Source organism: Odocoileus virginianus, chromosome 18 (genome assembly GCF_023699985.2).
Source record: "Odocoileus virginianus isolate 20LAN1187 ecotype Illinois chromosome 18, Ovbor_1.2, whole genome shotgun sequence".
NCBI lineage: Eukaryota > Metazoa > Chordata > Mammalia > Artiodactyla > Cervidae > Odocoileus > Odocoileus virginianus.
The window spans coordinates 31,109,626-31,115,157 of NC_069691.1; positions in this window are offsets into that span (position 1 = coordinate 31,109,626).

The window sequence follows — 5,532 nt, forward strand, 5'->3', positions numbered from 1 at the left end:
AATTTAAAATATGCACATCCTTTGACTTGTCAATGTCACTTCTAGAAATCTACTTATAGAAATACTAGCAAATGAATGTAAAGGTTTTTGTACAAGTGTTTACTGTAACATTGCTTATAATAGCCAAAAAAAAGATGTTCATTGTAGAGGCACAGTTAAATATATTATAGGATATTGACATGATGAAATCTATAGTAAAGGTAGAAAGAATGGGGGAAGACTATTATGCCTTCATAGGGATGATCACCAAAATACATTGTTAACAATGAAAACCACAGAAAAGTTAGTTTGGTCTTCCTTGAAAGCCAAACAACTGTGCATGTGAAATAGTTAGGTTGTTGGGTAGGTAGGCAGATATGAGATATGTGAAGAAAAGGAAGAGAAATGATGGATACTAAGCTACTGTCAGTAGCTGCCTCTGGGGATCACAGTAGAAATGGGGATTTTTCACATTTTGTTCTAAATGGTGATAAGTGCTATGGAGAAAAAAAAAAAATAGCAAGAACAAAAAGATAAATACTGGTGAAAAAGACACATGTACCCCAATGTTCATTGCAGCACTATTTATAATAGCTAGAACACGGAAGCAACCTAGCTGTCTATCAACAGATGAACAGATAAAGAAGCTGTGGTACATAAACATAAGGAACGCATTTGAGTCAGTTCTAATGAAGTGGACAAACCTAGAGCCTATTATACAGAGTAAAGTAAGTCAGAAACAGAAATGTAAGTATTGGATACTGGTGCATATATATGGAGTCTAGAAAGATTGTACTGATGAATTTATTTTCAGGGCAGCACTGGAGACACAGACATAGAGGACAGACCTAAGGACAGAGGGGGAGGGGAGGAGGGAGACGGTGAGATGTGTGGGGAGAGTAGCCTGGAAACTTATAATACCAAATGTGAACTAGCCAATGGGAATGAGCTGTATGGCTCAGAGAAGTCAGACACGGGCTCTGTGACAATCTAGAAGGGTGGGGAGGGAGATGGGAGGGAGACTCAGGAGGGAGGGGACACGGGTTCATGTATGGCTGATTCTTGTTGGGGTATGACAGAAAACCACAAAATTCTGTAAAGCAAATACCCTTCAATTTAAAAAAAAAAAGTGAAACGCTAGTGAGGAAGTTTATGTAAATAATCAAATAAAATATATTTCTCATCTTTACATGCATGAAAAATTTTTTTCATTTATTTTTATTAATTGGAGGCTAATTACAATATTGTAGTGGTTTTTGCCATACATTGACATGAATCAGCCATGGATTTACATGTGTTCCCCATCCCGATCCCCCCTCCCACCTCCTTCCCCATCCCATCCCTCTGGGTCTTCCCAGTGCACCAGCCCTGAGCACTTGTCTCATGTATCTAACCTGGGCTGGTGATCTGTTTCACCCTTGATAGTATACTTGTTTCAATGCTATTCTCTCAGAACATCCCACCCTCGCCTTCTCCCACAGAGTCCAAAAGTCTGTTCTGTACCTCTGTGTCTCTTTTTCTGTTTTGCATATAGGGTTATCGTTACCATCTTTTAAAATTCCATATATATGCATTAGTATACTGTATTGGTGTTTATCTTTCTGGCTTACTTCACTATATATAATGGGCTCCAGTTTCATTCATCTCATTAGAACTGATTCAAATGAATTCTTTTTAATGGCTGAGTAATATTCCATTGTGTATATGTACCATAGCTTCCTTATCCATTCGTCTGCTGATGGGCATCTAGGTTGCTTCCATGTCCTGGCTATTATAAACAGTGCTGCGATGAACATTGGGGTGCACGTGTCTCTTTCAGATCTAGTTTCTTTGGTGTGTATGCCCAGGAGTGGGATTGCTAGGTCATATGGCAATTCTATTTCCAGTTTTTTAAGGAATCTCCACACGGTTCTCCATAGTGGCTGTACTAGTTTGGATTCCCACCAACAGTGTAAAGAGGGTTCCCTTTTCTCCACACCCTCTCCAGCATTTAATGCTTGTAGACTTCTGGATAGCAGCCATCCTGACTGGCGTACACACATGAAATGACAAGAACATCTTTGGAAACAATACATGCCAAATTTAGAATAGTGTTTACTTCAATGGAGGGAAAAGGGGAAAATCCTCTAAGAGTTTGAAAACCAGGAGATGTGGATACCTGAGGCCCTTTTAGAGATTATCTACCACAGAGATCACCCAAATTACTGAAATTATTTTCAAATATCAAAAAATACAAACAGAAAATGAATGGCAAAAATCAGAGCACTTTGTATAGATTGGTATTTTCCATATTGTGGGTGCATTTTCCATATTGAGAAGATTTAAAATGCTTTCAAACATTTAAGAACTCTCTAAATCAGACATCAAGTTATAGTATAGATAGACCACCCCAAAATTTTGATATTTCTTATTTTTAGCTGCCATTAAAATATAAACCTATTAAATGGAATGAGGGTTATTTGGCCCAACTGCTACACAGCTTACATAATTTATAGAACAAAATTTATTAACTTGATGGTCATTCCTTATTCATCAAATTACTCACCCATAGTTTCAAGGTTGAACTATAAAACCACATTATATTAGATCCTCAATCATTCAACGTATGCCAAGAACCAGCACTAGCTAGAGGGGCCAGTTGTAGTTATAAAAATAATAAATTTCAGTATTAAGAAGGATAAGTATCATCTGAACCATTCCACATTTTACTACTAACAACACACGTAAGCCTTTATGCACAGTACCATCTGAATGTTTGGATTTGTATATTCCAAGTTTCTCTATTTCTCGATATTCTGGCTTTTTTACATGCAAAACACATTACCATTTGGGTGTTTGATCTTTAAGCAGAGGCACATTTTTGTTTGGAAAAAAGGACTAATCTGAAAAATACTAGGCAACCAGAGGACATATAAAGAATGTGCTGTGACTGATACAAGTATTTTTTTAAGTAAGCTTAGATGTACTTTTTTCCCAAAGCAACACACATCCTCTATCCTTCCTCAGAGTCCTGTTTGCTCAGCTGGATGTCCACAGGGTCCAATTTTCCCTCCAATTGCCCTTGCACGCTAATATAATTGCTGCTCATATGGGTAATTGGTCAGCCTAGAGCAGCATTTGTATGCATTTGTTCACTTACGGTATCTGGCAGCTTCTCAAATGATTTTGCAGTATTGTAATACTGTCATGTGTTTTTAGTTTTTGTCTCTTTATAACTAGCTAAATAGAGGTGAATCCTTAAGAATGCTTTATTGTAAGTGTTTCAAAAGCAGGCATATAGAAATACAAATTCTCTTTTTAAGCAGCTCATGTCCCTTTTCACCTATCAAACGAAGAGTAAATGAACTGGAGTCTCAAGTGGATCATGTTCCGTCTTACCTTCCCTCATTGCTTTCCTCCCTGTGTATGCGTGCTCGGTTGCTTCAGTCGTGTCCGACTCTGCAACCCTACAGACAAAAGCCCGCCAGGCTCCTCTGTCCATGGGATTTTCCAGGCAAGAATACTGGAGTGGATAGCTATGCCCTTCTCCAGGGGATCTTAAATTAAGTAGATTCAAACAAAGTTCAGCTTAAAAAAGAAAATGGCAAGCCAGTTTCACTTAATATGCCCTTGATGAATCAGTAAAAATAATAATTTTACTAAACCTCAGCCTTTGAGTACATTTTCAATATTTTCTTTGACAGCATAGGAAGTAAACATGAGGCATTCTACCTGTATTCCAAAGTATGACTCTTCATTCTTGAGAGAAAAAAGCACTGGTGTAATTTTTGAGTTGCAAGCTGAACTAACCACATTTTTCATGGATAGCATTTTTGACTTGAAAGAATAACTGACAAACTTTCATTTTTCAGACAGGGATATATGGCAAATATTCTCTCAAGATGAGTTAAGTGAACCTGCCACATTAAGGGAAATCACTGACACTGTGGTTACCATAATAAAACTCAGGCTTTTACATGAAAATTAGGATTTTGCAAAATGTTAATGCATGAGCTAAACAGTGTTCTAATACTTACTTTTCCTAAACAAGATCAGTGGTGATATTAGTTTTAAATTTAATTTAATCTAATTTTTATTTTATTTTTGTAGAATGAACATGTCAACACTTGAAAGATCTGTGTTACTCCAATAGTTTCCAAATGACTAATGAAGGATGTCACAGAATCATGTATGGGTTAAGAGAACTTTCCAAAGTGAAAAAAAAACCAGTGGCTTTTAATGTAACAGAGTTGGAAAAGTCCTTGGTATTGTTTCTGGTTCTACAATGCAACTAAACTTTAAGGAACTATGACTTGTTAAGATTTTTATATTATCAAAGAAGAATATCCACAGACAATTGAGAAGACTATTAAAATATTCTTCCTTGTTCCAATTCCATTATTTGAATGAGATTTTTCTAGATACTTCAGCCAAAATAACAATGTAATGGATTGAGTGTTCTATGAAGGTCCAACTTTCTTTTTTAAAGCCATATATTAGAGCTTTGAAAAAAATTTTGAATCATGACTAAGTAAAAAATATTATTTGTGTTAATAAGCAATAGGTTTATTATATGTTTAAATGAATAAATAAGCATTTAAAATACTTCTCAGTTTTAATTTCTAATATAGTCAATAATAAGCAAAAATTCTTTGGGGCATGTAATAATTTTTATGAAAATAAAGAAGTTCTGAGACCAAAAACTTGAGAATTACAATTTATCATCACTGAGAAAGCACAATTATCATATATGCTGCTTAGAATCAGAGCAAAGGAAACTGAAGAAGGAACAAGAGTAAAGTTTTACAATCCTTTAAGACTTGTCAGCATGCAACAATTTGCTTTGAATTACCAACAGCAGCAAAGTTTATAGTTTCATCTGAAATCCTACCAACTTATTTATCTATTAATTCAGACTATTTATCAAATTATTTTTCTGGTAATAAAAATTTAAGAAGGGTTTTAAAAATAAGAATTAAGCCCCTATCTATCAATCTCAGAGCAGTTTCTACTTCATTCTTCCTAACACACACTGATTTGTCTTTTCAGATGATGTTTTTGACCCATTTATACTCACTAATATATATATCTCTCTTCTGATATCTTGCATATACATGTAATTAGTCGAGACTTAGGAAGGTATTTTTAGAACATAACTTGGTGAGAGCAAAAGCTCTAAGTAATACCCCTAGAAAATAAACAATGCCTAGACATATACTCTCTGCATTTTACCTTACGTAGATTACTCCACAAAGAGAAAATATTTCCATAAAATAATGTCTGGCACAATAAATGCTAAAGGGGTGACTGGATATAGTCAACTGGGTCATCTCTACACAAATATGCCTAACTAGAAGTACTCTGTCAATTTCAACTCTACTATGTATACTGAGTTTTTCTTGAATATGTAAACAATTCTGAGATTATGACAGAACAAAATCCTAAGGGTACTAAGTATGAATAATTATCCAAATTATATAAAACTAAACAAAGTGGCCAGTCATACTGACGGTCCTGAATTCTAGAATTTGGGTTTATTTTAATAAATACAGAGGTGCGAAAGAAAAATAGTCC